The following is a 26,702-nucleotide window of genomic DNA, read 5'->3' as shown; positions in this document are numbered from 1 at the left end:
AACCGATGCGCGGTTGTTGGAAGGTCACACGTTAGTCGGAGAGCTGGCTTAGCCCGGAATGATCGAGAATAACGACTAGGATATATAAGGCATAATTTTTGTGAATAGAGTTTAGTCTTAAGCTAAAGTTTGTAAAGTAAACTTGTATAAATAAATAATAAAGTCGTAAATAAAAACCCGAACGCTCGTTATTGTTACAATATCAAAAATCAATAAAAGTGTAAAACCTTGAAAAAGCATAAATTGCTTAAAAATAGTCGTACTACCTTATACAACATACCAGTTTAAAGGCAATTGACTACTCTTTCTACCAAATGGACCATTGCATATACCTGGAGATGCATAGAAAAAAGTTACAGAACAATGTTTGCGAAATAATGGGCAAAATGGGTCAAAAATGATGTGAGCGGCGAAATTTGAAAAATCTGATTTCGGAAACTGTAAATCCTAGAGACTTCTACCAAACGTCGATTTAAATAGGAAGGATGGAAGTTATTTTTCGCTGAAGCAATGCCTATACCTACATCCCTGTAGAAAAAAGTTATGGGACAAAAAAAAAATTGCTTTCTTTCGTGTTTTTTTCTTATATTTCTTTTGAATATATTTTTGCAAAAAAAATACTTTTGACTTTAAAGTGTGATATTTCGATAGAAAATTTAACCTGGAATAATTTTCCTGTAGACGTGTTTGTACCAAAAGTGAATAGAACTCTAATTCACCCTGTGACTAGGGACTAATTCACCCTTTTCTCAAAAACGCACCCCTTTAAATGGTAGCACTCCGCGGTTTTTTCAAATTTAGGGGTCCATTGACCATACGAGACAATAAAATCCCGTTAACGCTGTAGTTCCTTTTAATTCTCTTATTTTGAACATAATCAATAGTCTATAACTTGATACCAATTAAATGGTTTTAACCCAGATATGTTTTGTGGCTCAAGCATGTATACCTTATCCAGTAAGCGGTGCTTATGATGAAATTGTTATTCCAGAAACATTTTGCGATGTAGCCCGACAGGCTACATCGCATTCTAAGCAAACAACGCGCTTGAACTTTCAAAAATCGAAAAATTGAAATTTTTGAACCCGAATAACATTTGATTAAAAAATAAAATAGCAATTCTGCTTACCGCATTTGAAAGTTCAAGTTAAATTATATCGGTTTTGATTATTTGCATTGCTAAAAACTAATTTTTTATTGTTAAACAAAGCTATAAACACATGGTGCTTAAGTGATGTTTTCAATGCATCTCTCACTTAATATCGAACGAGTAGGCGCGCCTACAAACAGGCAATTTCTACGTAACATGCATTAAAACGCATCAATTTTGCATGGGAAACACTATTTGTTTATAGCTTTGTTTGACAATAAAAAAATTAATTTTTAGCAACGCAAATAATCAAAACAGATATAATTTGACTTGAACTTTAAAAAGCTGCAAGCGGAATTGCTATTTTATTTGTTAATCAAAAGTTTTCAAAGGTGGAAATTTTTCGATTTTTTGAAACGTCAACCGCGTTTATCTCGAAAACTATGCATCCTAAGAAAAAACTTGTAGGAACATTTTTTGCTAAGAATGACTCAAAAAATGCAAAAAAATGTTTTGTTTTGTTTTGTGAAAAATCGCTGTTATGTAATTCCTCAAATTCCTTGTTCATAAAAATCTTATCGACATCTGAATCAACTCTTACCCAAAAAATTCGTGTTCCACGGGTAAAAATACTTGGGTAAGCCCATCTGAATAAAGGAGGCCGTTGCACCCCCCTGTCGCGATAGGACTAATAGTAGAGGCCTTGACCTGTAATCAAATCTAAATTATCTTTACTTTCAAATTTTTATGATATAATGGTATACGGATAACTACAGGAAATTCTGTTCGTTGTGGATTTTTAAATATTAAACTGTTAATTTTGAAAACGTTTTGCAATATTTGATAAACGTTTACTATTTTATTCAGTATGCAAACATGAAATATCTAATGCTTTGTTCATTTTATAGGAAGCAATATAATGTAATGATACGAAAGGATACAACTCGGTATTATAACTTTCCCATGATCTTTCAACATCCTGTTGATTTCAGTTTATGTACATAAATAAATTCATATTGTGCGTACCACAATCTAGATACAACTCATACAAGTATTGCTCACGAATTAGTTGTAAATGCTTCCATATCGAATCAAGCAGAATTTTCAATAAATCCTTTTTAGATAGACATCGCAGAATTTAGCATTCACGTCGTGCTCGGGCAATTAATATCAATTCCATAAAAATGTTGCTCCTGATAGTCCCGATATGGCTGACCAGAGAATAATTGTTTGCCTTGATGAATTTATAGAAATGGTTTAGTTAAGAATGGAAGTTTTAGAACGGTAGCTGGTATATTCTGTTTAGTTTGCTACATAAAGATACCTACTCTCAACAGTAAAAAATGTTGAGTTAAAAATGGTTAAAGGAAATTTTGATAGTATATAGTAATGATTATTGTAGTGTAGAAACGATAAAATAATTATGGTAAAATATCGTCTGTTACAGATAGTAATGTGATGTAAATTCAAGATATACAAAAAGCTTTTCAAAGCAAGATGCAATAATGTCGGGGACAATATGCATCTTTGTTTCACTCCGCATTGTATAGCTTTATCTTCTACCATTTCTTCCGCATATTCCAGTCTGGCTCTATATCTCTGGTAGAATAGTCTGATCAGATTAATATATTTTATTGGTAGTCCATATAGTTTCTGAATCTTCCACAGTTCCTCTTTGTTTATACTATCGAAGGCCTTTTCAAAGTCAATAAACGTTATATTTATTTTTTTCGCCATTCACTAATTTGTTCCAAGATAATTCTTAGAGTAAAAAAGTGGTAGATAGTGGAGCGTTTAGCGCGAAAGCCTGCTTGGCTGCCCCTTAGTTTCTTTTAAAAAAAGCTTTTTTAAATATATGTCGCAGAATTTAGCATTCAAGTCATGCTCTGGCAATTAATATCAATTCCATAAAAATGTTGCTCCTGATAGTCCCGAGATGGCTGACCAGAGAATAATTGTTTGCCTTGATGAATTTATAGAAATGGTTCAGTTAAGAATGGGAGTTTTAGAACAGTAGCTGCTATATTCTGTTTGTTATATAAAGATTCCTAGCCTCAACATTAAAATGTGTTGAGTTAAAGGAAATTTTGATAGACTATATAGTAATTTAATGATTATTGTAGTGTACCAACCATAAAATAATTATGGCAAAATATCGTCTGTTACAGATAGTAGTGTAATGTAAATTCAAGTTATATAAAAAGCTTCTCTAAAAAGCTTTATAATATACAGGGTGTTTCATTAACAATTGTCCATATCGTAACTGAAGAAACCTTAGCACACAATACGAAGATTAACCCAAAACACTTAAATATTCTTCCTTGCCGAGGTAGAGTGTTTTATTGCAAATGTTCTAAAATGATCTTAGCCCATGATTAAAGCACCCTTTAATATTTTTTGTTCAAACTTGACACACAGTTTACACATGCTAGGGCACTTTAACCCAGATATTACTGAAACTTTTATTGTTAACATTTTGAATTAATTTCGAATTTTCATGGAAATTATAGCATATGGAACCAAAAAACACAATCATATATTTTTTTATGACGATACCTGTCAAGTTTTGACATGTTCTTTTAAAAGGACGGTAGTAATATACGGTACCAGATATCATATATGTTTTATTAGTATCAATTTACAAAGAATGAAAGGATTTAAAACAAAATTTTGGATGTAAAGGTATTTTGCACTTTTCACACAAAAACTGGACTTTTTTGTGACAATATCCACATCGCGATTGCTTTTCTTGATAAAGAACCAAGTGGTTAATACCGTCATATCTTGAATTGGCTACCGAATTCGAATTCCGCTTAGAAGGTCCGCGTTTTGTTTCTTTTTTAAAAGTTTCCAAAATATTAGTTGCAATAGATCTTCTAAATTCAAGTTGATCCAGTTTACCGTCTTGAGTTTTGTGAATCTGCCACGCATTTTGAATAGCCATATCAACGCAATGAGCAAAAAGGGGAAAATACCATTTCTTTCCTCTTATGCACACTCGATATAAACTGATGTTCTGGTCACTGCGATCAACGCCGCCCATGAAGTTGTTGTATATTCTAACAATATTTGGTTGAGGAACTTGAGTATGTTTTTTCTCTGCTTGTGAAAATCTCTTTACAGAGAAGCAAGGCATTACTGGTACAAAATTGGAAGCAATAGAAACGATATTATTATCATGCCAGCGGCAAACCACTATTCCTGTATTTTTATCAAGACGATACTCGTATTTACCACGTTCAGTTTTTTTCATAATAGATGAACAGGGTAAAGGGCATTTCATGGTGCGATTTTCCCTTACAGTGCCTGTACCAAATATGCCTCTTTGTTTTAGCTCATGCAGTAAATGAATATAAGTAAAATAATTATCAAAAATAAGATGGAATCGCCTTTGAGGCCATACTTCATTCAATCTGTCTGCATAGGATAGAACTACTGATGCACCCAATCCAAGGAATTTATATTGTTCAGGTATTGTAGTGGAATTACCTTGGTAAGGAGAAAACCAAACTATGTATCCCAGACGAAGACTATGTATCTCCTACCCACATTTTGTACCCCCAACGGATTGGTTTTCCCCTGATGAATTGTTTTGTGGGATGGCGACCAAAATACGGAACCATTGCCTCATCTATGCTGTGATGTTGTTCTAAAGGGGAAAATTGTATAAATTTTTTGTTTATTACGTCGAACAGGGGTCGCATCTTGGCAAATCTATCAAATTTATCTAATGACAAGTTATTGCAAACATGCAAAACTTTCATCATGTGGGAAAATCTATCCCTAGATATAGCAGCTACCACCATTGCGTTGTGCGAATCGTCACGATTTTCCCAGTACATGTACCTTTTCGGCACAACCACATAACCACTCAATACAAGAACGCCTATAAAACATCGAATCTCATTTTGAGTAATGTCGTTCAAAAGATTTCTTTGTCCTGCGTAGATGTTAGTGTATTCGGTAACCAAATTGATGACTTCATCATCAAAAAACAAATTGAAAATTTCCATCGGCGACTGAGTCATTGTCGGTCCAAATTGAGTTTTCCAGTAAGTACAATCAGGGTGTTGATACAAGTCTCCTTGAATCCAGTGTGCAGATATTCTCTTCTCTAATTGATGGGGCAGCTTTTCCTTGGAAAGAAACAAAGCCAATGGTATATTGTCATCATCCGAATCTTCTTCTGGAAGGCTGGAATTCACAGAATCTTGTGGTAATTCAGTCGCGTTGTCAAAAACAAGTTCTATATCGTTTCTCAACTGACTACCCGGTAAATTATTTATTGTAGTTAGTTCTTCATCGCCGGAGTCGCAATCGGTAACATCATCATTGGCATTTTCTGGGGGAAATATGATCAAACCATCTGGAGGGACTGGGATTTCATCAGAATCAAGCTCTTCTAATAGCTCATGCAATTTGAGAGGCCTCCTGAAACAATACGCACGTTGGTAGTACTAATTACTACCGTCCTTTTAAAAGAACAAAATGAAATCCCAAGCGGCGAGCCTTTGAAACAACGTGACAACTATTCGAGCCAAGAATATACGTACATAAGTCCCTATTATACAATAATCCACATGCCAATGCCGTGAAATAACAGTTTTTTAATTCTAGACTTACCTCCAATTATAAGCATCCATTTTGTAGTCCAAAACCTGGCAATTTACACAGATAACCTCACAATTACAGCATGTGCGCGCACTAAAATCGTTAAAACTTGTCGAATGCTGGCTCTTGAAAACACTCCATCTAGAGCCATCTATCAGTTGGTAGCTGTACTAACCTAAATTACACATAATTTACACTGCCTTTTAAAAGGACGGTAGTAATATCTGGGTTAAGGGCAGCCAAAATCCCATTTAACGACATTGTTAACATTATGTCACCTATATCTGTAACCAAAGCACTTAAAGACCTAATTCTTTTTTATTTTGAAACTACATGTCTGTATTTTTTAGTGCTACGTAGATTTTTGTAAAGTTGGAGTGAAAGAAACATTTATTTTAAATTTTTTTAAAACACTTCTCCAAGAGGGTCCCAAAAAAGTTTAGATTTTATTTTTTATTTTACTTCTTTTTGTACATTTTTCAATAAAACTTTACGCGGCACTTAATATTGCCTACATACAACTACAGTAAAAATTTGAACCTTCTATCCTCTAAGGATCCAGAGATATTTGACATCAAAAGTTAAAAACCTAGTATTCGGGAAATCGCAAGAACATAAAATACTCTAATAGATTATAAAGCTACCGGTACACAGTAAGTTGAGTGCAGAGGTTTAGAAAAACAAATAATTTTGTAACCATGGATATTTTATACTATAATGTGTATATATCGTTGGAAAGAGAAGATTTCAGAGAATAATTTTCAATTATAACCCAAAAAAGTTAAAAAATAATATTTAAACGCAAATAACTTGAAAACTACTTACTTTATCGCAATGAGACAAAAGGATGATATTTATGTAAAAAGTAGCAAGGAATCAAAAAAATATGCTGAAACGATTATTACGACAGTGACGTAGATTGTGAGGGGGAAAATAGGCGAAAATCAAGTATATATCCCTACAGCACGCCTCTGGTAACAGCGGAAAACTCTATTTTAAGACTAGTTTAACGTACACTGATGTGTCAAGTTTGAACCAAAAATATTAAAAGGTGCTTGAAAAATGGGCTAAAAACCTTTTAGAATATTTGTAATAAAACAGTCTCTATCTCGGTTTAAGGAGGAATAATATGGTTTCTCCAGTAACGATATAAACAATGGTTAATTAAACACACTGTATATGTACGCAAAATGATTTTTAAATAAGTTTTTCCATGTTAATGGGTAATTATTCTAGATAAACAAATACATAAGAAATATCCCTTTAGTGTTAGAATATCGTTATCGACAGAGAGCACCAAAACCTTCGTTAAAATATCCCGTTCCACTATTGCCTTCCCTTCTTATAGAGTACTGAGGACTCTTTTGTTTTTAGCTAAAAGTGAAAGATGTGTTTTATTCTTTCGAAATTTCCTTTGCAAATATTTTCCATTCCTCTGTATATTTCTCGCTCCCTCTTTAACCTCTCTCCACCTTAGGCCAATTCTTTCATGTTATCTTGTTACAGTTCTTCTCCAGCTATTATCGATTTCTTCTTCTTTCATCTGGTATGTATTCGAGTGCCTGTCTGGTTTTATTATTTTGGCCTTTCTTCAGAGGATATCCAATCAGAGTAAAAAAATGCGCAATAACTACCGATTAAAACCCACCAAATTGCATTTGCATATCTGAACCGGTTTTAGAGAAATAAACAAATCGTCAGTTTGTAAGAAAAAATTTCAACACCCCGTACCTCGGGAACGAAGCATGTGCGGTCATACGTTTATAAAGCAAACTGTCATTTCTTTTTCATGTAGAATTACCACTTAAGTTTGTCGCACACCCTGTATTGGTGAAACACATGGCTAGTTGTCAAAGTACCTAACTTTTTTTATACAACATAAGCGATGGAATCAAAAAGCAGACTGTTAAGGAAATCTGAGGCTATAGGTGGGTTTTAATTTCAGTAGTTTATAAATGCTAGAATATTTCACAGCGTGTGGTGAACATTAAGAAAAAGAAACAGTTTGATTGGTATACCCGATATACAATGACAATTTACCTGTCTAGCAACAATTGATAGCAACAACGATATTGTTAAAGAATAACGCTATAACATATTAAAAAAATAACTTAAATCGGACGACAGGTTTAGATAATTCGAGACATCAAAAATCGCCCATTTTCTAGGTGGTGCGTTAATTTCTTGTAGTATTGTATTTTGGCTTAGACATTTTCATATAGTTTTATGACTTATTAAACTCAATGCAATTTAAATCTGTCATATTATATCTCAAATAACAACTGGCCTATCTATATGATTCATATAAACTGGTTAAACGGGAAATTTACTACAATAACTATCTTAACATGGTAAACGGTATTCTTACATACTCCATGGTAACTGACTGTTGAAGAATTATATATATCAAGAAATATTACATTCGATATAGACAATAGAATATTGTAAATAGTTAGTAGCAAAGCGCTAAATGTCACCTGTCAACAGTTGTTTCTTGTTGTTTATTACATTAGAAAGAAAATGCGCAAGCTGGGTTATTTGAAGCGTGACGTCTCTTAACAGTTGTCTGAATTGTTTTCATTCTTTATCAGAAAGGATATTATAAATTATACTAAACAAATTTTGCATATCGTTTGCATTGATTGTTTTGTCATTTTCTTTCTTACAATATAATAAAATGCCTACTTTTGTTGACAATAAAAAATATGCTAATGAATTCAAGATAGAAAGATGCTACAAAAAGTTTTTTTTACCTCTTACCTCAAGAATATAAAAAAACGCTACTGGTCCAGACTAGATGCAGATGCCTGTTCAATTTCAAGCACATTTTTGTGAATTTTTTTTGAAAGTATGAAAGAATAACTATATTACTATTTTTACATTATTATCAACACATTCAGTATAATAATAAAATCTACGGTTTCGTTTTGATTTAAATCTGTCTTTCTCCATTCTCCAATAGTACTATTTCTAGGTCTACCTTTTGTCAAGGAGGCTCTGAGGAAGACAAATTTACACCAGCACGACCGTAGTTTGTCGATATAAATTAAAACTATTTATATCGCAGTATGGTTAGAATGCCCTTCAACGGGAAATAAGTGAAGTTAATTTCGACTCGATTCAAGTTATCTGTTTAATCCAGGTAAGACAATACCAAAAGGCACCGTTAGAAAAATATTCCAATTTACAGTTCAGAGAACCTGTATGAAACGAGTCTGTGTACTCTAATACAGAGTATGGCATTAGTAAAATAAGAAAATCTACGGTTTCGTTTTGATCTAAATCTGTCTATCTCCATCCTTAGATAGTACTATTTCTAGGTCTACCCGTTGTAGAAGGCTCTGAGGAAGACACATTTATACCAACACGACCGTAGTTTCTCGATATAAATTAAAACTATTTATACCGCAGTATGGTAAGAACGCCCTCTAACGGGGAATAAGTGAAATGAATTTCGACTCGATTCAAGTCCAGGTATGACGCCGTTATCCCCGGTATCCCCGTTAGAGGTCGTTCTAACCATATTGCGATATAAAATTTTTTTCTACAACCGTGTTAAAAATGCAATTTTTAGCACTCCAAACGAGCGTTAGAAATGCTACTTTAAGGCACTAGTGCTTTAAAATTTTTAAGGCCCTGCAGTTCGTATTGATCGTATAGGCAATTTTGATGTACTGTCAAAAAAATATAAAAATGGAATGTCAGTCAAGTTCAAGTAAAAGTTTTGTAGATATTTTCCTGTAATTACGTTTGCAGAAAAAATATTTTGTGATATGCGTGTTAAAAAGTACATTTTTAAGGCACTCATGTGAATTGCAGAACTCGCTGTCGCTCATTCTGCAAACTTTCACATGCCTGCCTTAAACGTGTACTTTTAACACTTATATCATAAATAACTATTAATTTACATCGAGAAACTACGGTCGTGTTGGTGTAAATTTATCTTCCTCAGCGCCTCCTTGACAACAGGTAGACCTAGAAATAGTACTATCGGAGGATGGAGGGAGACAGATTTAAATCAAAACGAAACCGTAGATTTTCTTCCTTTACTAATGCCATATTAGAGTACACAGACTCGTTTCATACAGGTTCTCTGAACTCTAAATTGGAATATTTTCCTAACGGTGCCTTTTGGTATTGTCATACCTGGGCTAAACAGAGAACTTGAATCGAGTCGAAATTCATTTCACATATTTAGTATAATTGAAAGAGTAAAAAATTTTGAATTTCACATTTTCACAGACACTTAAAAAAATCGATTTTGCGATGTACATCAGAACTCGTCATTGGATCATGGTAAACAAAAAATTCAAAAAGGTTTTATTAGCTTATGCGTATTTCGAGGTAACGCTATCAAGTTTTTTAGTTTTATTGATTTTGAGTTTTTCGTATCACTCAGAAATTTGTTGTGAAAAAGAGTAAAAATCAACATATTTATTAGTTTAACAAAAAATAAATATAAAACAAAAAATATCTCAACAGCGTTACCTTACGAACTGTCTAAAGAAAATCTATGCAAAATTTCAGGTGGATCGGTCAAATAGTTTTTGAGGTACAATATACACCGCCGTTGAAAAAAGCAGTTTTGAGAAAAACGCGTTTAAAGTTATGACAACTTTTATATTCAAACCGGAATATGTTTTTGAACCGCAGAGTAATTTGCAAAAGGGAAGGGAAACAGCTATTAAAGGGGTCTCATTACGCTCAAGCGTGCTGGAGAGAAGATGCTGCAAAGCGAGTTGAAGTTAGGGATATTCAACATGTTGTATTTTCCGCTAATTTTGCTCCTATCAACCTGAAATTTTCAGAAAGTATTCTTGAAGTTATGTACTTTCATCCAAAATAATAAAAAAATCTAAAATTTCAGAATTTATCAAACTATACTCCCCCTCCCCCCGAAGTGTCTCTAATAAATGAGCTTTTGGGACGCAATAAAATTGAATCAAGTTTAGAATAATATACAAAAAATTATCTTACTGAATATAAGTGCTACTAAAGAAATAGAAAGTGGATTTTGAAAGTATTAATTGTATCTACTATGGTTGTAACAGGCAAAAATTTGAAATAATATAAATTCAATTTTTAAACAATAAATAATAAACAGTAAAAAGATGTAACATTCAGTTAAAACGAAGATTGTAAAACAAATTTGTCAATTTTTTGAATATACGTGTCGCCGCAATAATTGTTTTGTTATTAATAATAAAAAAAAATTAATTTTGAAAATACTAATTGTATCTTGACCTTAACCACTGACATGCAGTATGTCATACACCGCCGAAAAAATTTATTTTGTTTTAACCTTCGGATGACCAAGCGGGGGAAATTGTGACCCCAGCGTATGTTTTTCTTTAATAAATTCAAAAGTATCTTCAATTTTTAACTCAATTTTTTTTTATTTGGCTTTAATATCATTCTAGATATCCTCATATTTTGAAATAAAAAAAAATCCCTATATTTTACGGATAAAAAATATATTCTGAAGTTGATGTTTAGTAAAATACCGTCTATTATGTGTAATTCCAAGTAGTTTTACGCTAATGACGTCGACTTTGCAAAGTAACAAGACACTTACTCAACATACACACTACACATGACACTAATATTCATGTTGTGACTGGCTGAATGATATAAAGTCCATGCCACAAAAATAAATTAAAAAAAAAACTTAACTTTTCTGTTAATTGTCATTTTTGACATTTTTGACCTGGGGTCATTTCCCCCCCCCCTTGGTCATCCGTGTAACATTCCTAAAAAAGAATGTGTGTGTACTTTGTACGCACGTAAGAAGTTATACTTCTATTATATGATTATATGATTATATGATTATATGATTATAAACGAAATTAATATACTTTTTATTTATATTTTATTTAAATATTAAATTAATTTATACTTAATACTTCTCAAACATTTTTATTAAAACAGTGCCAAAAATTAAAATAATAAAAAAATAAAACACACACAAACACATTAAAAATGCCACAAATGATTTCTGAACATTAATTGTCGGAAATTTTTTTAACTAAATACGTATTTTCTGAAAATAAAATTATATAATAAATATACTTACAATCATAAAATGTATAAAAAAAAATAAAAAAATAAAAGTTTCTATTGGGATTCGAACCAACTTACCACGCGGCTGGTATTTGCGTTGTATTGGGATTCACCCGCATTAAAACTGCGCTACAGACACAGCTTGTCATTATGTGCGAAGATCGTCTAACTAAACAGATTAACCTTTTGACATTTTTAACTTATGTAAATCAAATTATTTTGATTTTGAATTGAAATGATTTAGAACTGAAAAAATACAACAAAACATAGGGTAAGAAGACAATATATTAGGTGAATATTAAGGTGTAAAATAAAAGTATTACATACTACTTATGTATTTTGGTAGGTTCAAGGTAGGTATCGGAGCCCGTATAACGACTAATAAATTTCGCAATCAATTGCGTCGTGCGAAGTGGCTATGTTCAAATATCATAACAAAATTTGATCAACTATTTATAAAACACTTACCAGTGAAAGATTATTTAGCTATGAATAAGCGAGATCTGCGGCACTCATACTAGGCACAGTTTGATGAGCTTTCACATTGGCATGCAACAATCATTTCTTCTATGTAAATAAGTCCAAAAATATAATATGAAAACTATTTAAAAAGGCAGTATAACCATTAACTAACTTTTTGTTTGTTGTTTCTCTTCCTACAAATTTTAAAACGCAACAAGCATACATTATAACCAAACCATGCACAGTCCCACAGCTGTGCCACAGCTGCCATATTGGATAATTTTTGTCATGTCATTTGAACATCCAATCAGAACAAAGTTATAATGCGCATGCGCCCGGTCGCTAGGTTTTCCCATATAAAATTTCACCGTCATTACGCCCGTAAAGAAGTATAACTTCAAAAACCTTCTGTGTACCTTTAAGTGGTGTGTAATTGCACCTGCTCCCAACACCTACAGTTTTAGTATGGCTTGGTCTTTGAGCTTCGTTGACGTAAAGTTTTCTCGCGGTATCACGTACCGCTAGAAAACTGTCATTGTTTACGTTTCTATAGTTGCAAGCAGTCCATTCAGTACTCTTTGGCTATTAGTACGGCAGCAAATTCATCCAGTTGTTCTACTCTCAAGTGCTTTCAACAATATTTTACTATTTTTTAGTTACGAATGCCAGATTTTTTTGTAATTTTTCAGTTCTAAAAGATTTTGTTAGAACCTCCACCATTTTTTTAATATTATAATATGCGTTTATAATTTTCTTGAAGAAATAAAATTTATTTTATTTGTAGCAGTATTTTATTCTACAGCAGCGTAAAGAGTCATTCCTACTTGATGTAAAAAAACAAATACAGTGATATAAGACAAATTTATATTAAAAACAAACGAGAATAGGCAACGGTATAACATACCGCATGTCAGAGTATACGTTTTGAAACATCCATGTCAGTAATTAAAGGATAGTATGGTTGTAATTGGCAAAAATTTGAAAAATAAATTAAATTTTTATGCAATAAACAATAAAAGATATGCAACATTTAGTTAAAACAAAGATTGTAATACAAATTTGTCAAGTATTAAATATATATCTGGCGTTATTATTAATAGAAAAATACTTCTAAAACTTTCAAAATAATAGTGATTCTTCTCACAATATTATCTAAAAAACACCGTTTGTACAACTTTTCTTTTAAATCAACTGCCAGATTCTTACGCCATTTTCCTTGTCCTTGGGGATGCGTCCTCTTTTGTTACAGTGACAAAGCTTTTGAAATATTTACCGGGAAAAGAAACCCAACGTGCCTATTTTATTTAACTTGTATTTATTGCGTTACTTCCGGCAAAAGGTCAGTTCTGTATACGGAGAATCGTACACAGAAGACTTTTAACATAAAATGCCCGACATTGCAAAATAAATGAAGTATGTATTTTATTAATAATAAAAATCTAGGTAATTTTTATACATGAAATGGATAATGTAACATTTAAAAATAACTTTTAAACCATTATAACTCAACATCCTACTAATAGATCACTGAATATTTCTTGGATACTCTTAATATTTGTTTGAATTTAAAAAGAATGTGTGTGTACTTTGTACGCACGTAAGGATTTATTTTTTATTATATAATCTCAACGAAATAAATATATTTTACAGGTTATTTGTATTTTATTTATATTAAACTAACTTTCTGACCTACCACGTTTAAAAATTTTTTATTAAAACAATACCAAAAATAAAAAAAAGAATACGAATCGTCCGGGATTTGAACGCGGGACCTCTCGATCTCTGGTCCAATGCTCTACCAACCAAGCTATCAAGCCCTTGTAAGTGACGTCTCGGATATAATTACATATCACGGTGACAAATAGATCAAGTGAATAACTATAAAAATGTTATATTATACATTTTATTATCTTACTTCCGAGGAAGACAAATCCAGAGACACAAAAATTATAATAAATAATACATTTACTAAAAACTGACTTATTTGCGCTGACAGCGCTGATACATACATATCTTGAAAGATTAGCAACGAACTACATACTGTCTGTGTGCGCATGCGCCCGGGATTATAAAATTTCACTCTTGATCGTACAGAAGTATAACTTCAAAAAAATTCGTAAATATTTTACTAAAACAACAGTTACGAAAGCAGAGAATTTTATAAAAGAATAAGAGAAAGTATGCAGTAATTTAGGTCAAAATTATTGACTATATGCAAAGGCAAGAACTACCAACAACGGAGAACTATTAACAGAGAAGCAAAAACTGATAAGGAGATAGAAAGAATGCTTCGTTGAAAACCTAAACGCGGACGATGAAAATGAACAAAACGAGACAATAATTACCAGAGAACGGCAGTTCTCGTCAGTGGCGCACAACAACAACCCCTACACGCGACACTATATATGCACAAAATTTTCGATTTTCTAAATCTGACTGATTTTAAAGATGGGCCAAGTCCCATCTTAAAGTTCAGGAAAAGACTCACCCATTCATATGTCAACCATCCATCTTGGTCCAAGGGCCAATTTTACGGCCCTTTCTATATAGGGTCTGTTTTTCGTTCTTGTCCCCAAAACTCCCAAAAACTTCAATAATTTAAGTCCGACCTTTGCGGCTTCTAATAGTACTTATCATTACCTTTCCAACGCATGTCTAATTTTGAAAATCGGTTATACCATTCAAAAGTTACCGAGCTCAGAATTATAACTCAATTTTTATTTAAAAAAGGAAAAATGTTTGTGGATATGTATGTATGTGTGTTTAAAAGTTAAACCGATTTGAATTTTTTTCTGTGTTTGAAGAGGGGGTCTGGGTCGATTCAGAACCGGTGTAGTTTGTGACATTTGACCAACCATAAGCCAGCTAGAGGACTTGGTAAGTACAAAACGGCATATTTTTTGGGGGTAAATATATCTTCGGATTAAGAAGAGACAGGAAAACTGCAAATACACAAAATCAATAGTGTTGAGTTAAGCTTTCAAATGTTGTCTAAGCCGTCAGGATCAGACATACACACAGCTCAGTATGACCGAAAAACTAAATGACTATACTTTGAAAATTTTAGTTTTTCGACAATTACTCAAAATTTCAACCTACGAATTAAGCCAATAATTGAGAGTTTGTAGAAGGACTCTAGACAAATTTAAGGGTGTGTACGTCATATCCGGGAAAATTCAAATTTTTAAGTTTTAGGCTTCATAAGTATGATCAAATCTGTTTCCTACGGAAAAAACGGTTTCTCAAGCTCAATAATTCCTTTAATAACTTCAGTTATCATACTTGACCTTAGATCCATCAGATACTACTGGTAAATACGTTTCAAACTCATGTTTACTGATCAAAATCGGTTAAGCCTTTTAGAAGTTATTAAGCTAAAAAAGTATAATCCAATTAACGATTATTCCCGAAATGGTTTATGTAGTTTTAGTGATTACGACGCTAAATTTGATCTGGCAACGGGCAATCCGACTTAATTTACCGGTCATCTCAATATTTTTTTCAATCTATTTCGAATAGAAAAAAATTTAGGTGACCATTTATAAAGCTTAACGAGTAATAGAGGAACGTTGCATTCAACTTCATACATTTAATTTATAAATACCTTTGAAAAGCTCCTGATACAGGAATAAAAAACCGCTAAACGCCTTAAAAATGAGTGGCGCATACAATATTCCAGCTACAAAAGATCTGATATGAATATTACGTGGCGCGAAAATGTATTTTCGTTTTGATGTAAAACAAAATTCTAGTGGTATTTTAAAAGATTTTTCCGTAATATTTGCTAAATTTGAAATAAACGCGCCACAAAAGAGTTTCAAAATTCAAACTGTATCAAAGTTACTCTTTTGTGGGGCGTTCACTTCAAATTTAGCAAATATTATAGAAAAATCTTTTAAAATAAAACTAGAATTTTGTTTTACATCAAAATGAAAATACATTTTCGCGCCACGTAATATTCATATCAGATCTTTTGTAGCTGGAATATTGTATGCGCCACTCATTTTTAAGGCGTATAGCGGTTTTTTATTCTTGTATATTATACTGCGGAGTAGCACATTGAAAATCCGATTTATGAAAAATTGGTTCAGATAATAAAGAGAATAAAAAAAAAAACAATAATGCGACGGAGATGTGCACGAAGACTTTAACATAAAATGCTCGACATCTTAAAATAAATAAAGTTTTATATTATTTTCTGGATACGCCGTCGAAATGAAAAATAAATAAAAATAAAGGTAATTTTTATACTTCTTCTTCTCCTTGTGCCACTCCTATCGTAGATTGGAAATCATCAAGGCTACCCTGACTTTGTTTACAGCTGACCCAAAAGTTCATTAGTGGTGCAGCCAAACCACTCTCTCAAATTCCGCATCCATGACATTCTTCTACGGCCTGGATTCCGTTTTCCTTCTATTTTTCCTTGCATTATATTTTGAGTAATGCATATTTATGTCCTCTCATCAGGTAACCCAAATATCCGAGATTTCGTCGTTATATCGTTAACAAAATTTCTGGGTATTTTCCTATCTTTCGTATTGCTTTAAATGTTGTGACTCTTTCAACCCAACCTATCTTCAGCATTCGACGGTAGCACCACATCTCGAAACTTTTAATATTTTTTATGTTGTTATGTTTGAGAGTCCAGTCCTCTACATCGTATTTTTGTACGCAACATGGTAATTATAGCTAAAAAAAGTATTGTTATACATAATATTATATTATTTTTAAAAATAACTTTGAATAACTGTTATTAATGTACAGTAAAAATAAAAATAAAAAGAGAGCTTTGCGACATTATGCAGGAATGAAACAATCTTTCGCAGAATCTGATCCAAAGCATGCCTCGTCATTTGCAAGTTGTTATCACTGTTTGAGGAGACAATACTCTCTATCGAAATCTTAGAAGGTTAGTGGGATCAGTGGTGAATCTACGGGGAGGAAAAATGGGGAAAGTTTCTCCTAACAAGGTCCAAAATTAAAGAAAAAAATTGTTGAATAATAAAAATATATTAGCTGTCATGAAACTTAAACCACAGACATATTCAACACAATAAACACGCTAGTTAGGAAAATTAAGGAAACCTAATGCATATACGTGAGAGTAGAGAATAATAGGTACCACTGAAGAAATTGAAATCAAGCGAGGTGTAAGGCAAGGGTGTATACTGTCACCAACCCTCTTTAATCTCTATTCCGAAGACGTAATGAATAGAACACTCTCTGAGTAATCCATAGGTATTAAAATAGATGGCGTTAGACTAAATAATCTGAGATTTGCCGACGACACCTTTCTGATCGCAGAAACACTTGAAGAGCTACAGACATTGGTGAATAAGATAGCAGACTGCAGCGAAGAATATGGACTATCTTTGAAAATAAAGAAAACTAAATTTATGGTAATATCGAAATCAACACGAAATGTCCAAAATTTATATTTACACAATGAAATTATCGATCGAGTTAGCAAATACAAATATTTAGGCACTTTAATAAATGAAGACAACGATAGTTCAGCAGAAATCAAAACAAGAATAGAAAAAGCCAGATCCATATTCACTAAAATGAAGAGAGTGTTCTGTGGAAGAGATTTGAGCCTTGAAATAAAACTTCGCCTGATGAGATGTTACGTACTTTCTGTGATGTTTTACGGAATGGAGTCATGGACGCTAAAAAGGATTGAAACCAAAAAATTAGAGGCATTTGAACTGTGGATGTATCGCAGAATCTTGAGAATATCATGGACGGAGGAGTCACAAACGTCGAGGTCTTGAGAAGAATTATTAAAGAAAAGGAAGTCATATTTACGATCAAAAGACGAAAACTGCAATACTTGGGACACATTACAAGAGGCGAAAGATATGAACTGCTTCGAATAATTATGCAGGGGAAGATAGCAGGAAAAAGGTCCATAGGAAGAAGACGAAACTCCTGGCTAAAGAATCTACGGGAATGGTATAGCTGTAGCAACAACGAATTGTTTCGGTCAACGGTTTCGAAAATACGTATAGCCCTGATGATCGCCAACCTTCGGAACGAAGATGGCACTTGAAGAAGAAGAATGCATATAAGCTATTATTTATGTCTATGTAGTCTTTTTATGTCTTTTGATGGGTGTTTCATTGGAAGTTCCCCCTAAGGCAAATTTCCCCTCCCAAGGCAAATGTCCAGATCCGCCATTGAGTGGGATAAGGTGGTAAAATATTTATGCACTCGGCTGGATTATTATAAAACACTATGGATTATAAAACACTGTGATTTTTCAGATTTTGTGGCTCAAAATTGACCTCAGGAAAAATAATTGAATTTAAAAAAAAATTTAGGTTCTGTAGGTAATTGTTGGCAAACTTCCTGAATAATTATTTTTCGCTTTACTTTTTTCCTTATTAGAGAGTTAGATTTGCCATATTGTCTCCGGAGCATCCTCATAATTCGAAATTTTGTATTGGTTCCATGTTTTTAGTACACAAACTAGACTACACCTGAACAAAGAACGAGGTTTCATCTATTTTTTTTTTTCTAATAGCAGGGTCATGATGGCCATTTTCAGACTGAAACAAATAGTGCAGTCACTGAAGGTGGATATGAGCTATTCCCTCCGATTTCGTTTAACCTCAATCAATTTGCATAAAAATTGGTGAGTAATTGGAGGATATCTCAAGGAACAAAAGTGACATGGTGCCAATTTGCGCTTTTACCCTGGTGGTGGATGCCACCCCTTCTCGGGGGTGAAAATTATTTTATTAGAAATAACCTCACAGTTCGATAGAGGGACAAATCCTAGGCAAAATTTGTTATATTAAAGTTATCAAAATAAATCAAAATTTTTGAGTTATTAAAGATCAAAATTTTATTTTTTCGTGAGAAAAATGCATGTTTTAACCTATTTTTTATAAATAACTCAAAAACTATAAGTTTTTACAAAAAACTTATAATTACCAAAATTAAAGTTAATAAAAAACGAAATAAAATCCTTACCAGAAAAACCTTCTAATGTTAAGTGATAGGTATTCACGTAATTAAGGTATTATAATTGAACGTATATTTTTTTCGGCGAGTACCCAAATCTAAGTATTCAAGCTTAAATTACGGGAAAAGGATGGATTTTATAACATAAACTTATTAAGTATTTGTCAAAGTACTTAGAAATACATATATATTAAATGAGCCCCCGAACAAGTTGATAGCATTAAAATTTATGCCGAAAATTTTTTTCAAAATATATCTTTTAAAAATTTTTCCAAAAAATGTTATCGTTTTTTTTTTAATAACTCCGTTAGTTTTTACGACATCAGGTTCACCTAAAAAGCATTTGAAAGCTAATTCCAAGGGCTATTAAGGCTAGTTGAATTTAGTGTTTCAAACTACTTACTTTTTAAAAAATCAAAGGTTAAACAGCCCCGGTTACATAGTTCTGGCTGCAAAATTTAAGATTTCAACGTTTCTATGTCGATTATTTTTCACCCTACAGAAATAGTAAACAAAATAAAATATTTGACAATGGAAAAACTAAAATTTGGTTTTATACGATTTTTTACCTGTATTGAGTATTTTTGGAGATATTATAAGAAAAAATGAAAATTGCGATAATTTTAAAAATTCTGATTTTTTTTAAATTATGTATATTTAAAAATATATATTAACCGGTCAAAATTGTTGAAATCATTACTTATGCTAATATAAAAAAATCTGTGTAAGTATTCCTATAAATTTTAAGTTTTGTGGAAATGGCGTATGTGTTATTCTTCACTTTTTCCTAAAAAAAAAATCGAAATGGTTGTATTATTTTCATCATGACTTGCTTAATTTTGATGCTATTAACTTCTTCTGGAGCTTATTCGATAGGAATTCCGAAGTACATTGACAAGTGCAGCAGGTATATTTTATAAAATGCATCGTTTTTCCGTTATTTAAGCTTGAATACTTAGATTTGAGTACCTACTCGAAAAAAATATACATTTAATTACCAATAACTTACTTTGATTAGTTTAGTTATTTAAGTGAGGAGTGTATTCAGTTTTTATTTCCTTTAATTTTGGTAATTATAACTTTTTTGTAAAAGCTCATATTTTTTGAGTTATACGTGACAAACAGTTTAAATGATGCATTTTTTTACGAAAAAATAAAATTTTTGATCTTTATTAACTCAAAATGTTAATAACTTCATTTAACAAATTTTTCTTAGAGTTTGTCCCTCTATCGATTTGTGGTATTAATTTTAACAAAATAATTTTCACCCCGGAGAAGGGGTGGCATCCACCCCAGGGTAAAAGCGGAAGTTGGTATCATGTGACCTTTGTTCTTTGAGGTATTCTCTAACTACTCACCAATTTTCATGAAAATCGATGGAGGTTCTACGAAATCGGAGGTGAAAACCTTCAGTGACTGCACTAAAACTCTAAATTCAATTTAATTTTCAGCACATAACCTCAATTAAATGTGACAAAAGTATCGATTTTTGTTTACTACCTTAAATATTATGATTTATGGATTAAATTAATAGAATAAATATTATATTTAATTTAATATTGGACCTTCTTTTTTAAGTTATTCAATTATCCTATTTTTAAAATAATAACGAAACTATATAAAATTACAAAATAGTAAAAACTATTCCAAATCACATTACCATAAGTCACTTCGTCACTATTTTCTTTTATTACAGGATTAGTATGTGATGTGATAAATCTAAAACCCCTATTAATACCAAAAACGAAGCCCTTTTTGTATGCTTTTAAAATAATACTTTTGTTTTTCTTTCCTTTCTTAATCTCGATAATTGTTGATTCATTTTTTTGATATTTTTTGTAGAAGCTCATTAACAGATTCGATAATGATTTTAAGTCGCTATATTTTTACACTCCACAATCACCATTATTTTGTTTATTTTAATGCTTGTAATTTCGCAAAACGGACATCCCAAGTAGCACCGAACGGGTTTATTAAGTCTTTTAAGGATGCTTTAAAACTGTAGAATAAAACTAAAATTAAATCCATCTGATTTTTAAGTAAACCTTAAGGTTGCAATAAAACCGCTTTCAGCATAAAAAGGCCCGCTCTGAAAGAGGTAAATAAACCCAAAAATAAAAACCTTCTTAAAACTTTGTTTTCTTAAGCAACTGGTTTTAAAGCTGCTGTGAAGGTGCTTTTAAAACCATGTTAAAAGACACTTTAAGTGCAGACAGTTTTATAGCAAACTTAAAAAGGTTTCTTAAATGGAGACTTTTAAAGGCAATTTACCATATTGAAACGATTTTTTAAACCCATATACTCCATATAGGCCAACAAATTTTTAAATGTGCTGCTATGATAGGTAGATACGTTTCGTATTTGTAACCATAAAATGATAAAAAGTACTTGGTTATTTCGGACTGTCAATGTAGAAAAACACTTGCGCAGCCAACTTTATTGATAATGTTAACAAAAATAGGTCTAAATAACTCACGCGCCCTAAAATTTTTGACTTTGGGCGACTAAAAAATAAAAAAAGAATGTGTGTGTACTTTGTACGCACGTAAGAAGTTATACTTCTATTATATGATTTAAACGAAATAAAATATTTTAAATAGTTTATTTTTATTTTATTTAAATATTAAACTAAATTTAATATTTATCACTTTACAAAAATCCAAAAACTAAAAAAATCAAATAAAAAAAAGACAGCAATTGTCCGCATTTGAACCCGGGACCTCTCGATCTCCAGTCGAGCGCTCTACCAATGACCCACGAAGACATTGTTTTGTCGGTTTCTCGGACATTATGACAGATCATGGTAACAAATAGATAAAGTGAAGTAGTATACATATAAAAATAATTATTTTTAATACGTATTATCTTACTGCCGAAAAAGACAAATCCAAAGACACAAAAATTATAATAAATGTATTTACTAAAAACACTAATATATTCTTTACACGCCTTTTTTTGGACTGATACATACATAACTTAACTCATTTAGCGACGAACTACATACTGTCTGTGTGCGCATGTAAAGAAATATAACTTCAATAATAAAAAAAATTAAATCCGAAAAATATTAATTTGAGAGGAAAATAATTTTATCTACAATTTTAATATTTTAATGTTAAAATAAATCGAATTTATGTCTTTAAGTCGCTTATTTATAATTTTTATATAAGCCTTCTGTTGTAATCTATCATGGCTTTCAGCATTTCCAAAAAGCAATATGGCCGAAATCGAAATAAAACTATTTGGTCTATCTACAAAGAATTGTTAAGATCAAATGGTTTTATTTTATACCTTTCCAAGAACATATATCCTGCATAAAAGCAAGGTTGCCTTGGAATTAAAACCGATTAGTTTTAAGGCTGCTGTCAATAATGCCACTCGGTTTAAATGTGAATCTAACCTAAAATCGAGGCGTCGTAGTGCTGTGTGTGTTGTATTTTTCTTTTAAAATGACCAGTTTGTTTATATTTTAAGTACTTGCGACTTATGTCTTCCATACTAACTGTACTTCCACTTTTAACAACACACTACACAACTGTGTTTCGCTCTATAACAAATGGCCGACCATTTTGGACATGAAAAAAGAGGGGATGAGTTTAGTTTTATTGTTTCTAACAAGAAGCATAGTTTAGTCTTTACGATAACCAAATTGATTCAGTTAAGAGCGTTTGGTTTTAATAGAGCCTACTAATTGCTTTTAAGAAGGCAGCTTTAAAGAAAACTAAAAAAATAATTTTAAGGCATATGTTTTACTGACATAATAGTCTTGAGATCAAGTAGTTTTAATAATAGGTTTTATTAGTCATATTAGGAGAATCTTTAAAACTGTAATAAAACTAACAGGTAACAAACAAGAATCTAATAAAACCGAAGAGTCCGGAAGTTCTTCATAAAACTGATTAGTTTTAAAGTTAACTGAGAATAAATCATTTTAAAACTACAATCAGACAAATTATCTATTAAGATTAATTAGTCTTATTTGATACTCTTATTAGATACTTTAAAACTAGTGACAAATGCTTAACAGTTTTAAAGTTCTGGCAGTATATCTACAAGGTAACTTTAAAACCATTATCTTTTTATTTACCACAATAAAACCTTTATAAAGCTTAAATAAAACTAAAATGTTTTTATTGTGCTACTTGGGATGATTACCCTCGTTCCGGGTGGCAGCCGGGTCCCATCAAAATTTTAAAATAAATGTTTTTCTTATCAAAAAGTGGATATTTTCTATAGAGTTCAACATATTACTATACTATGTACTACAAACTTGACTGTCATATCGGACGGTGCTTGTATATCTGCTTCAATTAATTAATCCAGATTAATTTAACATGAACTATTCCCTCCTTCCCATTTCATTAAATATTTATATGTTTTAAATCTACCCTCTAGTAAGTAAATCCCAAGAAAAACAACTAGTATTAATCCAATAAATCTTTCCTTTTCTGTTCGAACCGCTAATGACTACCAGTTCCTTTAATGTCCCGCTTTTATGTCCCGCCGTGAAAAATACATGAGGCAGCGCTCAAATAAATAAATGCAAATTAAGTCAAATAGTCTTCTTGAGTATAAATATTTTAGAAAGTGTAACAACAAACAAGTAAAAAGGGAAGGCATCCCCTGAGAAATGGTAGAGGAATCTGGCACTTGATTTAGAAGTGAACTTTGTGGAAAGTTCCAACATTCGGAAGTACATCTTGCATTGTAATTACTTTGGCGCATATTTAGAGGATGCCGAGTGTTTTTAATGTCCTTTGGGAAGGACTAAATCAGCTGGATGTCTTCCTACGTTAGTTCCAATTCCAGTTTATTGGACGTTTAGTGTGTTATTTATAAATCTTCAGCACAAAACTGAGAATTGTTCGTGTAATGTAGAAGTGTTAACAGAGCTGTAGTTTATATGCAGTTAAATTAATATACTTGCGAGCAAGAGACTTTTCTTGCATTATTAGCATTGCTGATTTGTTCTATTCTTATTTCAATTATGTTTTATTTTATTATAATTAACGCGAAATCCACTTTGCGTTAGTCCAAATTCAATATGCGTTAACATATTGAATATGTACATTATTGATTATAAAATTTGTATAAATTTCTGTTTTCTTTAGTTCAATCGTTTGGGTCATATCTTTAGACATTAATTTGACTGCCTTTTCTTTAATGCAAACGAATGAAAATTTGCAGATATATGCATTCGCGGGAACAATACACGAATAGTCAATAATTTTTTTGTTTATTAATTTTTTAAATAAAAAGAACCATTTTATTGGAAAATGCTTAAATTATCTTGTTTTTTACAATGTAGAAACTTGAAACTTTTACAGATTGTAGTTAATTATATGAAATATACATAATTTCACCTTTTACGTTAATTGTTTAGATTATGCTTTATAAATAGACAATAAAGTTCAAATTTTTTGCCGATTTCGACTACTTTTCATGTTTGTACATCATGTTTATAAACATCATAAGCGGCGACGATTTTGAATGCTTATATGTTTGCTGCTATAAACATCTGCGCTTATTCGTGTCACATTCGAATACGATACGAAACAAAACTTCAGCCAAAACTCGAATTCAAAAAATTCGTGTTTTTAACGTAGTCTTAGAAAAATCACCGGTAGAGAATACATCTTGCATTGTAATTACTTTGGCGCATATTTAGAGGATGCCGAGTGTTTTTAATGTCCTCTGGGAAGGACTAAATCATCTGGATGTTTCCTACGTTAGTTCCAATTCCAGTTTATTGGACGTTTAGTGTGTTATTTATAAATCTTCAGCACAAAACTGCGAATTGTTCGTGTAAAGTAGAAGTGTTAACAGAGCTGTAGTTTATATGCAGTTAAATTAATATACTTGCGAACAAGAGACTTTTCTTGCATTATTAGCATATTTATGCTGATTTGTTCTATTCTTATTTCATTTATGTTTTATTTTATTATAATTAACGCGAAATCCACTTTCCGTTAGTCCAAATTCAATATGCGTTAACATATTGAATATGTATATTATTGATGATAAAATTGGTATAAATTGCTGTTTTCATTAGTTCAATCTTTTGGGTCAAATTTTTAGACATTACTTTGACTGCCTTTTCTTTAATGCAAACGAATGAAAATTTGCAGATATATGCATTCGCGGGAACAATACACGAATAGACAATAATTTTTTTGTTTATTATTTTTTTAAATAAAAAGAACCATTTTATTGAAAAATGCTAAAATTATCTTGTTTTTTACAATGTAGAAACTTGAAACTTTTACAGATTGTAGCTAATTATATGAAATATACATAATTTCACCTTTTACGGTAATTGTTTAGATTATGCTTAATAAATTAACAACAAAGTTCAAATTTTTTGCCGATGTCGACTACTATTCATGTTTGTACATCATGTTTATAAACATCCTAAGCGGCGACGATTTTGAACGTTTATATGTTTGCTTATATAAACATCTGCGCTTATTCGTGTCACATTCGAATACGATACGAAACAAAACTTCAGGCAAAACTCGAATTCAAAAAATTCGTGTTTTTAACGTAGTCTTAGAAAAATCACCGGTAGAGAATACATGTTGCATTGTAATTACTTTGGCGCATATTTAGAGGATGCCGAGTGTTTTTAATGTCCTCTGGGAAGGACTGAATCAGCTGGATGTCTTCCTACGTTAGTTCCAAGTCCAGTTATTGGACGCTTAGTGTGTTATTTATAAATCTTCAGCAGAAAACTGAGAATTGTTCGTGTAGAGTAGAAGTGTTAACAGAGCTGTAGTTTATAGGCAGTTAAATTAATATACTTGCGAAGAAGAGACTTTTCTGGCATTATTAGCATATGCTGATTTGTTCTACTCTTATTATGTATGTTTTATTTTATTATACTCAACGGGAAATCCACTTTGCCTTAGTCCATATCCAATATGCGTTATATTTTGTTTTGTTTTTTTGTGCATTTTTCGTGTGCAGATTTGGTTTCATTTAAAATTCTCCATAATGTATTTTTGTCCTTTGCCTCTGTTATTTATTTGGACCTTTGATGCTTGTAATTTTCTTACTGCTTAAATATTGTGATCGCCTCTTACTGCTGAGATGGCAGTGCCATCAGCAAAGGCAGCAGTTGTGTTGTTTTATAATAGAGAAATGTCGCTGAAAAGTACAGTCTTTACCAGATCGAGTACACTCTCTTGTGGCACTCCTGCGTTTATTTCTTTAAGGTTTGACTGCATTTCCTTGTTTTATTTTAAATACTCTGTCTGTATGGTTCTAATAACGGTCATTCTGTTGGTAGTTTTTTTGGTGGTTTTGTTTAATTTTAATTTGTGTACAAGTCCTTCATACCATACCCTGTCAAAAGCTTGTGCTACATCCAAAAAGATAATAGAGCATAACATTTTCTCTTCTATTGCTTTGAGCAGTTATTCGATGTACCTGGTCGAAAGTTAAGTGCTTTTCTCTAAATTGGAATTGCTTGATTTTAACTTGTTTTCCTATAAAATTTTATCAATGTCTC

This window comes from Diabrotica virgifera, chromosome 9 (assembly GCF_917563875.1).
Source record: "Diabrotica virgifera virgifera chromosome 9, PGI_DIABVI_V3a".
NCBI classification, from domain to species: Eukaryota; Metazoa; Arthropoda; class Insecta; order Coleoptera; family Chrysomelidae; genus Diabrotica; species Diabrotica virgifera.
This window is presented reverse-complemented; position numbering follows the sequence as displayed.